Consider the following 12753-nt stretch of genomic DNA (forward strand, 5'->3'; position numbering starts at 1 on the left):
CCAAAGGCGCTGTCCTGAAAAATAGAGCAAGGGAACACACTTGCCATTCAGCCTTCCCTCTTCCAGGAGGCACGAACACGTCATCTCTCATGACTTTGGGATCACTCCTTATGAGCTTTGCCATACAACAGGCACAAAGAATTGTGTCTTATTCTTAGCAAACATTCTCAGCAAGCCTTTTAATGATTCCCGTGGAACCAGTTCCATGCATGCTGTGTCTCTGTCTATACTGAACATTAGCAAGCACAAACAAACATTTCTCTAAAACGCTTTGAAATTAGCAGGGCAATGTTAAGCACATTCCTGCTCTTTTGTTGTTTTGAGAACTAAAATATGTATTTATTCTCTTCTGAAGTAACCAAAATTCTCAGACTACACTATGCTTGTCTGTTTTGGCTGCATTTAAGATTGAAAGGAAAGCACATCAGTTTGACAAACTATGTACTATGTACATACTATGTAGATTTGAGCCCTGGTCTGCAAGTATTTTCATCTGCTTCTCCGGGGTGGTGGGTAGAATGATGGAAGTATTTTTATTTCATCTGTTGGCAGCCCATTCCAACGTCCAACACGTTCAAGAGAAGTGTCTGCAATGCAAAGCCAGCATAGGGTGTCAGAAGAAATAAAAGGCAAACCAAATTTAAGCTTGGTATTTTTATGGGTACCGCGAGGGAAAAGTAAATGTCACAATGCTGCCTGCAAGATGCTACCATTGCATGCCAGCTTCCCTTTCCAGTATGACTTAACAACAAAGTTTAGCAGCCACTGACTGAGAAGCTTTCTAGAATAAAAACATGCTCACATACACAGCGCTCCCAAGACATTCACACGCAAGCGAGCACGGAGCCAATCTCCCAGCATCTGGAGTTTATACTGCAGTGTGGACTTTGGGGGGCAGGGGCATATGTAAAACCCACCGTACCCTCCAAAGTTATTGATGTTTAGGCCGGGGGTAGGGTGGGTGAGATGTAATCATAGTCATAAAATCAACTCATTACAACCAACAACTGCTATCGTTTCATGAGGCTCCTTAGAAGAAGGAGGAGGCCTCTGTGCTCAGGTTGCCAAATCTCTCACTCAAGCCCCAGAAGATAGGGGAACGTTAGTGTCTCACACAGTAATGTTGAGTTTCCTTTCACTTTCTTAGTGACTGTTCAGACCTGGTTTTAATACTGTATTCTGTTCACGAATTTCAAACATCATCTAGCATGTGGGCTTCCACAAGTGTTGTGTTGATACAAGCGCTTTTTAAAAGTGCTCAGGAAGACCAGGACAAGGGTGGCACAATAGCTGTGCTCTGTGGCTGCCTTGGAGCAGCATGTCACTATGTCGCCACCCTCACACGCTCCGGGTGAGCATCCGAGCTGTGGCCCGGCTTTCACAAAGAACCTGCTCTCGGGCAGAGGCTCTCCCTCTGTCGTACATCTCCCTAAGCAAGATGAAAATAGGAACAGCAAGCGCTCTGTGCCAGGCGAGGCCTGCCGGAGCCTGCACATCAGGCAAAGCGGTGCTCCCAGCGGAACACGGCAGCACAGCCGCCGGGGCTCTTGGCACCAACAAAATATTTCTTGGGCATGAAAGGCTGCCAGGCTGGGGCTGAGTGCCATGGTAAGAGAGGAGAGAAATGAACCAATCAAGGGAATTTCTTTTTCCTTTTCTCAGAACCTCAAACTAAAAATAAAACACAGGACACTATGAAGTACTAAAAATACAAGCCAGCACACCCACAGCCATGCACACACACACACAGGCACACACTCGCTCAGGGTGGGTGGGAACGTGGTCTGAATTAATACACGCAGAGCACTGCGAATATCGTATGACACAGATTAAGTTCTATGTAATTGTTATCATTATTACTTGTATGACGATGGGCCTATGTCCATATTGGACCACAGGAATAAAGCACCTTGAGATGCTCAAGATATTTGCTTCACAATCCAGTCTCGACAAGAATAGACCAAGTTGTATGGACCTAGAGTCTGTCATACAGAGTGAAGTTAAGTCAGAAAGAGAAAAACAAATACCGTATGCTAACACATGTATATGGAATCTGAAAAAAAAAAAAAAAAAAGGTCATGAAGAACCTAGGGGCAGAATGGGAATAAAGACACAGACCCACTAGGGAATGGACTTGAGGACACGGGGAAGGGGAAGGGGAAGCTGGGACGAAGTGAGAGAGTGGCAGGGACATATATACACTACCAAACGTAAAATAGGTAGCTGGTTGGAAGCAGCCACATAGCATCGGGAGATCAGCTCGGTGCTCTGTGACCACCTAGAGGGGTGGGGTAGGGAGGGTGGGAGGGAGACACAAGAGGGAGGGGATATGGGGATATATGTATACGTATAGCTGATTCCCTTTGTTATACAGCAGAAACTAACACACTATTGTAAAGCAATTATACTCCAATAACGATGTTAAAAAAAAAAAAGAATAGATCAAGTTGTAAAAGGACTCACCTTTGCACATTAAAATTAATACAGAAAGAGAAATGCAAGAAATAATGGGAGCAATTAGGATCATGCTGTGCACTGAAAACAAAAAGTCTAAGAATATCATAAGCAGAATCCCAGAGAAAAGCAGGTATCAGTTGACCCAATAAGAGCACCCGACTTTGGAAAACCTTTTTAGAACCTCCCTCCTCTTCCTGAGTATTAGGAGTCTTCTGAGCAGCCATGTGATTACAGAGGTTAAAGGTTCCCAGACTTACAGAACCCGAACACTGAAATTATCTTCCTATCTGCTTACCTTCTCCTGGAGGTCAGAAATGCCCTGCTTTAGTCAGTATGGTAGTCAGGCTGTCTATGTTTCTTTAACACAACTCAAACTGAACCTTCCGTGTTCGACATCTGAGTTCAGGAGAGGCTGTCTATAGTGGTAATTTGTGAATGGGCCCATCCACCGGGGTACTTCTCACACATAAGCCTAACTCATCACCCTATTCAATTTCCTCTTCAAGTTATCACCCTTGAGAAATATTTAGAATCCTGGAATGTGAGAGCTGGAAGGGGCCTTTGAGATCAACTGGTCCAACCTCCTCATTTTACACTCACCACTGATAACTGCATTCCAGTTTGTCACCAGTGTGGCTTCTGGCACGATGAGGGGTGCTAACACTGAGAAAATAGTAAGCGTTCCTCTTCCCCACATTCTCAGGAAGGCAAAGGTCATAGTCACCCCTCCCCCAGCCAGCCTCACACACAGGTTTCACTGTTTTCTTTCTGTTGCTGTGTGAGGCAGCTCACAAAGCAACAGCCCTTTGTTGCTGAGGGAAGAACAAAACCCTGGCCTCCCAGCAGTGGAGAGATTTATCAGAGCTCAAGTAAGGGCTAAAGGGTGAATTACCCTGTGACTTGTATGTAATCAGCATCTTTTCTAGCATACTACAGGATGACACTGATTACAGGGAAGGCAAAGGTGGGCAAGAAGGAGCGTAAATCATCACAGAAGATGAAGCTTGAACAAGTTATGGTCTTCATTTTTTATCAGTCTTTACACCGCATTCTGCTCAATCTTTTTTTGGAAAAGCATTTAAGAAGAACAAACATTAAAGAGTCTTTCCGGATTTATTTAAAAGTAGGAATAGGGAAAAAATAAAAGTAGGAACAGGAAATAACTTGATATTCTGTGCGATATTCTTTAGTTTTAGTCAAGAAAGAATACACCCATAATTGGAGAGAGTGGTCCAGAATTGAGAGCTGTAATTATTGAAGAATCACTTCCATTTGGAGGAAGCAGCAAAGGCTTCATGGAGGAGGTGGGACTTTCACATTTCTTTCTCCTCTTCCTGTTTCATTCTTTATTGTTTCCTTTCACAGATTTCTGAAAGAGTGTTGTTATATTTAGGAAAAATTAGGATAAGCATGCCTTAACTTCTGTCTCTCTCTCTCTCTCAATCCTATACATCATCCACAGAAATCTCAAGTGCCCATTGCATCCTGGGAACTTTCAGTGTCAAGTTAACCCCACCTTAGCACTCAGAGCACAGCACTGCAAGTGCTCCCTAGGACAGTAAGCTCCATGAGGGCAGAAACCTTGTCTGTGTTATTTACCACAGTGTGCCCAGCACAGAGAAAGTGCCCAATCAGTTGACTGAATGAATGATTACGGAACCAGCTCTTCGGAGAGCTATGTGGCTGTGATCTCAAATGCAACTGAGAAGAATATATTCCTAGGCAGAGTTTTCCCACATCCCCTTGACCTTTATAAGGGCCATTGCCCATCTGCCCCATCCATGCAGGATTCTGGTACCTAGCATGCAGCAGGCACTTGAATATTGGTGTACTGGCATACTGAATACATTATAGAAATCATTTAGTAAAGCCATCATCGTAGACCTAGACGTTTTAGGATAGCCCCTTTCAATATAAAATATGCAAGCCCTTTTAAGTAACAAAATTGAGGATCAAATGTAAGTAATAACTCAGTTATAATTCTTTACTTGAATGTTTTCTGATTGCTGTGTGTAATACATGACTGACATCCAAATTATATTGACCTTCCACCTAAAAATCATCCGAGTTTTACAATAAATTCACATGTTACCGGGTTCCCACAGTCCATACAGAATTTATATGCTCATCTAATCACCACATACATACATCTCCATTCTAAAGAATAGATACCAGCTAATGTTCATGATTCAGAGGAACTGTTAAAACATTCATTAATCGGGGCACTTATACATGTTTCTGATGGAAGTACAGCCATTTATTTGAAGCAAGTCATTTATCTACAAAAGGCCTTCAGTACATGTGAAGAAGTAAAAATGTCTGTGCTTCTCATAGGTACTTTGGAATTCCACACAAATAGGGATATGGGCTTAGTAAATGCTTTTTATGCCAAGACTTTATTTATTATACAAAGCTTTAGTTAAATATATGTGAACATCCCATACAATATAAACATACAAGATTCTAGAAAGATTTGACCCCTCCATTTTTCTCACCTTGCAAAGATAACTAATGATAGCTCCTCCAATTCCTTACCTCCATTTCTCATTGAGACTTCCATACCCCTACTTTCAGCTGCTCCAGCTCCTGTCTTGACTTCAAAATTGTTTTCCCATCTCTGGTTTCTCCCTACCCTAGTCCATTATTCAAGGCACCAAAGAGATTTTTCTACATAGAGATTTAATCTTGTTACTACCCTGCTCAAACCCACAATGCCTTCAGTCTCCTTAGCATGACATTCAAGGGCCTTCATGAGCTAACTGCAGCCTATCTTATCACCTCATCCTTGCCATTCTCCCTCTATGATTCAGCCTCCACTTAGTTCCACCAGATGTCTCACCTTGACCAAAACAGGTGACGCACTTGCATCCCTCTGTGCCTTTGAATCTCTGTTCCCTTTTCCACCATTTGCAGCCAACATAATTCTACTCACCCTTCTCAGTCCAGCTCTAGGGTAAATTTTGCTGGGTCTCCTGCTCAGACCAAGTTAGTGGCTGCCTCCTCTCTTTTCTCAATGCACTCTATGTATCCTTCTATTGTAGCATTTAGAGGTCTGCATTAGCATTCATTTTATGCATGACTTTCTGCACCACTTGATTGTGAACTCATGGAGGATTAGTGCTGGAGTTTTGCGCAGTGTTTAATAAATATTCGTTACATGAATGAATGAGTGAGTTAATGAGTTAATTACTTCCCCCTGCTATGGACATTAGTCAGCATTCAAAAGAGTCCTTTTTCATTTGGGAATCTCTTTATTTCCATTTGGTATAATGAGGTCTCTTAAGCCTACCAGAGATCTGGGAAAAGGAAATGTAATAGATGGGAAAATATTTTTAAGTAGGCATGTGTGGGCATTAGCTTAATCCCTTTAAAGACAGAAGTTACATGCCGGAATATATCATGAATGAGAATGTTGAAGAAATGCTTCGTTGAATAATAGCTAGGAGTGAAAAGTTCTTATCTTTAACACTGAGAGCAGTAAGGTGATAACACATATTTCAGTCCTCTCCCTCTACTCGCTCTTGTCAGTGTTTACCAGATGAAAAAAAAAACATCAACTTCTTTCGTCCAGATTTCTGGTCTCTAAAGAGTGAAAAGGAAATACTTTCATACTAATTGTTCTTGATTTTCAAATTTTTATGAAGATCAGGTGAATTTACAAACGTGGTAGTATGGTTTAAAAAATAAAATGCTGGATGAGACCTTCACGATGGCAGAGGAGTAAGACATGGAGATCACCTTCCTCCCCCAAAAATACATCAGAAATGCAACGACATGTGGAACAACTCCTACAAAACACCTACTGAACACTGGCAGAAGACCTCACACTTCCCAAAAGATATATATATATATTGTTCCTTTTTCTATTTTTGTGAGTGTGTATGTGTATGCTTCTTTGTGTGATTTTGTCTGTATAGCTTTGTTTTTACCTTTTGTCCGAGGTTTCTGTCTCTCGGTTTTGTTTTGTTTTTTTTTTTTAGTATAGTGTTTCGCACTTGTTATCATTTGTGGATTTGTTTTATGGTTTGGTTGCTCTCTTCTTTCTTTCTTTTTTTTTCTCTTTTTAAATTATGTTTTAATTTATTTTAATTTTAATAATACTTTTTTCATTTTTATTTTAATAATTTTATTACATTATATTATATATTATTTTCCTCTTTCTATCTTTCTTTCTTTTTTCTCACTTTTCTTCTGAGGTGTGTGGCTGACAGGGTCTTGGTGCTCCGGCCAGGTGTCAAGACTGTGCCTCTGAGGTGGGAGACCTGACTTCAGGACACTGGTCCACAAGAGACATCTCAGTCTCACGTGATATCAATCGGCAAGAGCTCTCTCAGAGATCTCCGTCTCTACGCTAATACAGAGCTCCACTCAATGACCAGCAAGCTCCACAGCTTGACAACCTATGTCACACAACTAGCAAGACAAGAACACAACCCCACCTATTAGCAGAGAGGCTGCCTAAAATCATAATAAGGTCAAGAACACCCCAAAACACACCACCAGATGCAGTCCTGCCCACCAGAAAGATGACATATAGCCTCATCCACCAGAACACAGGCACTAGTCTCCTCCACCAGGAAGCCTACACAACCCACTGAACCAACCTTAACCACTAGGGGCAGGTACCAAAAACAACGGGAACTACAAACCTGCAGCCTGCAAAAAGAAGACACCAAACAAAGTAAGATAAACAAAATGAAAAGACAGACAAAAACACAGCAGTTGAAGGAGCAAGGTAAAAACCCACCAGACCAAACAAATGAAGAGGAAATAGGCAGTCTACCTGAAAAAAAAATTCAGAGTAAGGATAGTAAAGATGATCCAAAATCTTGGAAATACAATGGAGAAAATACAAGAAATGTTTAACACGGACCTAGAACTAAAGAGAAAACAAACAATGATGAATAACACAATAAATGAAATTTAAAATACTCTAGAAGGAACCAATAGCAGAATAACTGAGGCAGAAGAACGGATAACTGACCTGGAAGATAAAATGGTGGAAATAACTACTGCAGAGCAGAATAAAGAAAAAAGAATGAAAAAAAATGGGAACAGTCTTGGAGACCTCTGGGACAACATTAAACACACCAACATTCGAATTATAGGGGGTTGCAGAAGAAGAAGAGAAAAAAAAGGGGACTGAGAAAATATTTGAAGAGATTATAGTTGTAAACTTCCCTAATATGGGAAAGGAAATATTTAATCAAGTCCAGGAAGCACAGAGAGACACATACAGGATAAATCCAAGGAGAAACACACTAAGACACATATTAATCAAACTATCAAAAATTAAATACAAAGAAAAAATATTAAAAGCAGCAAGGGAAAAACAACAAATAACATACAAGTGAATCTGCATAAGGTTAACAGCTGACCTTTCAGCAGAAACCCTGCAAGCCAGAAGGGAGTGGCAGGACATATTTTAAGTGATGAAAAGGAAAAACTTACAACCAAGATTACTCTACCCAGAAAGGATCTCATTCATATTTGACGGAGAAATTAAAACCTTAAAAATAAGCAAAAGCTAAGAGAATTCAGCACCACCAAACAAGCTTTACAACATATGCTCAAGAAACTTCTCTAGGAAGGAAACACAAGAGAAGGAAAAGACCTACAAAAACAAACCCCAAACAATTAAGAAAATGGTAATAGGAACATGCATATCGATAATTACCTTAAATGTAAATGGATTACGTAGTCCAACCAAAGGACATAGACTGGCTGAATGGATACAAAAACAAGACCCATATATATGCTGTGTACAAGACACTCACTTCAGACCTAAAGACACATACAAACTGAAAGTGAGGGGATGAAAAAAGATATTCCATTCAAATGGAAATCAAAAGAAAGCTGGAGTAGCAATTCTCATATCAGACAAAATAGACTTTCAAACAAAGACTATTACAAGAGGCAAAGAAGGACACCACATAATGATCAAGGGATCGATCCAAGAAGAAGATATAACAATTGTAAACATTTATGCACCCAGCATAGGAGCACCTCAATACATAAGGCAAATGCTAACAGCCATAAAAAGGGAAATTGACTGTAACAAAATCATACTAGCGGACTTTAAGACCCCACTTTCAACAATGGATAGATCATCCAAAATGAAAATAAACAAGGAAACACAAGCTTTAAATGATACATTAAACAAGATGGACTTAATTGACATTTATAGGACATTTCATCCAGAAAGAACAGAATACACATTCTTCTCAGGTGCTCATGGAACATTCTCCAGGATAGATCATATCTTCAGTCACAGATCAACCCTTGGTAAATCTAAGAAAATTGAAATCATATCAAGTATCTTTTCTGATCACAATGCTATGAGACTAGATATCAATTACAGGAAAACACCTGTAAAAAATAAAAACACATGGAGGCTGAACAATACACTACTAAATAACCAAGAGATCACTGAAGAAATCAAAGAGAAAATCAAAATAATTCCTAGAAATAAATGACAATGAAAACATGGTGACCCAAAACCTATGGGATGCAGCAGAAGCAGTTCTAACAGGGAAGTTTATAGCTATACAATCCTACCTCAAGAAACAAGAAACATCTCAAATAAACAACATAACCTGACACCTAAAGCAATTAGAGAAAGAAGAACAAAAATCCCCAGTGTTAGCAGAAGGAAAGAAACCATAGAAATAAGATCAGAAATAAATGAAAAAGAAATGAAGGAAATGATAGCAAAGATCAATAACACTAAAAGCTGGTTCTTTGAGAAGATAAACAAAATGGATAAACCATTAGCCAGACTCATCAAGAAAAAAAGGGAGAAGACTCAAATCAATAGAATTAGAAATGAAAAAGGAGATGTAACAACTGACACTACAGAAATACAAAAGATTAATAGAGATTACTACAAGCAACTGTATGCCAATAAAATGGACAACCTGGAAGAAATGGACAAATTCTTAGAAATGCACACCCTGCCAAGACTGAACCAGGAAGAAATAGAAAATACGAACAGACCAATCACAAGCACTGAAAGTGAAACTGTGATTAAAAATCTTCCAACAAACAAAAGCTCAGGACCAGATGGATTCACAGGAGAATTCTATAAAACATTTAGAGAAGAGCTAACACCTATCCTTCTCAAACTCTTCCAAAATATAACAGAGGGAGGAACACTCCCAAAGTCATTCTCCAAGGCCACCATCACACTGATACCAAAAGCAAACAAAGATGTCACAAAAAAAGAAAACTACAGGCCAATAACACTGATGAACATAGATGCAAAACTCCTCAACAAAATAATAGCAAACAGAATCCAACAGCACCTTAAAAGGATCATACACCATGATCAAGTGGGGTTTAACCCAGGAATGCAAGGAATCTTCAGTATACACAAATCAATCAACATGATAAACAGTACTAACAAATTGAAGGATAAAAATCATATGATCAAAAGGGAACACTCTTGCACTGCTGGTGGGAATGTAAATTGATACAGCCACTATGGAGAACAGTATGGAGGTTCCTTAAAAAACTACAAATAGAACTACCATATGACCCCACAATCCCACTACTAGGCATATACCCCGAGAAAACCATAATTCAAAAAGAGTCATGTACCAAAATGTTTACTGCAGCTCTATTTATGATAGCCAGGACATGGAAGCAACCTAAATCTCCATCAACAGATGAACGGATAAAGAAGATGTGCCACATATATACAATGGAATATTACTCAGCCATAAAAAGAAATGAAACTGAGTTATTTGTAATGAGGTGGATAGAACTGGAGTCTGTCATACAGAGTGAAATAAGTCAGAAGGAGAAAAACAAATACCGTATGCTAACACATATATATGGAATCTAAGAAAAAAAATGTCATGAAGAGATTAGTGGTAGGACGGGAATAAAACACAGACCTACTACAGCATGGACTTGAGGATATGGGGAGGGGGAAGGGTAAGCGGTGACGATGTGAGAGAGTGGCAGGGACATATACACACTACCAAATGTAAATTAGATAGCTAGTAGGAAGCTGCCACATAGCACAGGGAGTTCACCTCTGTGCTTTGTGACCACCTAGAGGGCGTGAGATAGGGAGGGTGGGAGGGAGGGTGATGCAAGACGGAAGAGATATGGGAACATATCTCAGTATATGTATAACTGATTCACTTTGTTGTAAAGGAGAAACTAACACACTATTGTAAAACAGTTATACTCAAATAAAGATGTTTTAAAAAAATGACACTTAAATAATAAAACATGCTCAACTACTAAAAAAATATATGATCATCTTAATAGAAGCAGAAAAAAGCTTTTGACAATATTCAACACCCATTTATGATAAAAACCCTCCAAAAAGTAGGCATAGAGGGAAATTACCTCAACATAATAAAGGCCATATATGACAAACCCACAGCCAATATCATTATCAATGGTGAAAAACTGAAACCATTTCCTCTAAGATCAGGAAAAAGACAAGGTTGTCTACTCTCACCACTGTTATTCAAAATAGTTTTGGAAGTTTTAGCCACAGCAATCAGAGAAGAAAAAGAAATAAAAGGAATCCAAATTGGAAAAGAAGTAAAGCTGTCACTGTTTGCAGATGACATGATTCTATACATAGAGAATCCTAAAGATGCTACCAGAAAACTTCTAGAGCTAATCAATGAATTTGGTAAAGTAGCAGGATACAAAGTTAATGCTCAGAAATCTCTTGCATTCCTATACACTAAGGCTGAAAAATCTGAAAGAGGAATTAAGGAAACACTCACATTAACCATTGCAACAAAAAGAATAAAACAGCTAGGAATAAACCAATCTAGGAGACAAAAGACCTGTATGCAGAAAAGTATAAAACACTGATGAAAGAAACTAAAGATGATACAAACAGATGCAGAGATATACCATGTTCTTGGATTGGGATAATCAACATAGTGAAAATGAATATGCTACCCAAAACAATCTACAGATTCAATTCAATCACTATCAAACTACCAATGGCATTTTTCACAGAACTAGAAGAAAAAATTCCACAATTTGTATGGAAACACAAAAGACCCCAAATAGCCAAAACAATCTTGAGAAAGCAAAACAGATCTGGACGTTTCAGGCTCCCGGACTTCAAACTGTACTACAAAGCTACAGTAATCAAGACAGTATGATACTGGCACAAAAACAGAAATATAGATCATTGGAACAGGATAGAATGCCCGGAGATAAACCCATGCACATATCATCATCTTATTTTGTTAAATCAGGCAAGAATATACATTGGAGAAAAGACAGCCTCTTCAATAAGTGGTGCTGAGAAAACTGGACAGCTACACATAAAAGAATGAAATTAGAACACTTGTTAACACCATACACAATAATAAACTCAAAATGGATTAAAGACCAAAATGTAATCCCAGACACTATCAAACTCTTAGAGGAAAACATAGGCAGAACACTCTATGACTTAAATCACAGCAAGGTCTTTTTTGACCCACCTCCTAGAGAAATGGAAATAATACAAAAATAAACAAATGGGACCTAATGAAACTTAAAAGCTTTTGCACAGCAAAGGAAACCATAAACAAGACGAAAAGACAACCTTCTGAATGAGAGAAAGTATTGTAAATGAAGCAACTGACAAAAGATTAATCTCCAAAATTTCCAAGCAGCTCATGCAGCTCAATATCAAAAAAACAAACAACCCAATCCAAAAACAGGCAGAAGACCTAAATAGATATTTCTCCAAAGAAGATATACAGATTTCCAACAAACACATGACAGGATGCTCAACATCACTAATCATTAGAGAAATGCAAATCAAACTACAATGAGGTATCACCTCACACCAGTCAGAATGGCCATCATTAAAAAATCTACAAACAATAAATGCTGGCGAGAGTGTGGAGTAAAGAGCACCCTCTTGCACTGTTGGTGGGAATGTAAACTGATACAGCCACTATGGAGAACAGTATGGAGGTTCCTTAAAAAACTAAAAATAGAACTATCATACGACCCAGCAATCCCACTACTGGGCATATACCCTGAGAAAACCATAAATCAAAATAGTCTTGTACCACAACGTTCATTGCAGCACTATTTACAATAGCCAGGACTTGGAAGCAACCTAAGTGTCTATCAACAGATGAATGGATAAAGAAGGTGTGGCACATATTACTCAGCCATAAGAAGAAACGAAACTGAGTTATTTGTAGTGAGCTGGATAGACCTAGAGTCTGTCATACAGAGTGAAGTAAGTCAGAAAGAGGAAAACGAATACCGTATACTAACACATATATATGGAATCTAAAACAAAATGGTTCC

The 12753-nt window shown here is 39.0% G+C and overlaps 1 protein-coding gene across 1 annotated transcript in view; it reads right to left on the reverse strand.

Annotated features, from left to right (window-relative positions):
- Positions 1–3554: 3554 nt before the first annotated feature.
- The window catches only part of SLITRK2 (SLIT and NTRK like family member 2), a 29663-nt gene continuing 20464 nt past the window's right edge, over positions 3555–12753 (reverse strand). The window contains exon 5 of the transcript XR_010838590.1: positions 3555–3826. The gene's annotated coding sequence lies outside the window, so the exon portion shown is untranslated. The remainder of the gene's footprint in view (positions 3827–12753) is intronic.

Source organism: Kogia breviceps, chromosome X (assembly GCF_026419965.1).
Source record: "Kogia breviceps isolate mKogBre1 chromosome X, mKogBre1 haplotype 1, whole genome shotgun sequence".
NCBI classification, from domain to species: Eukaryota; Metazoa; Chordata; class Mammalia; order Artiodactyla; family Physeteridae; genus Kogia; species Kogia breviceps.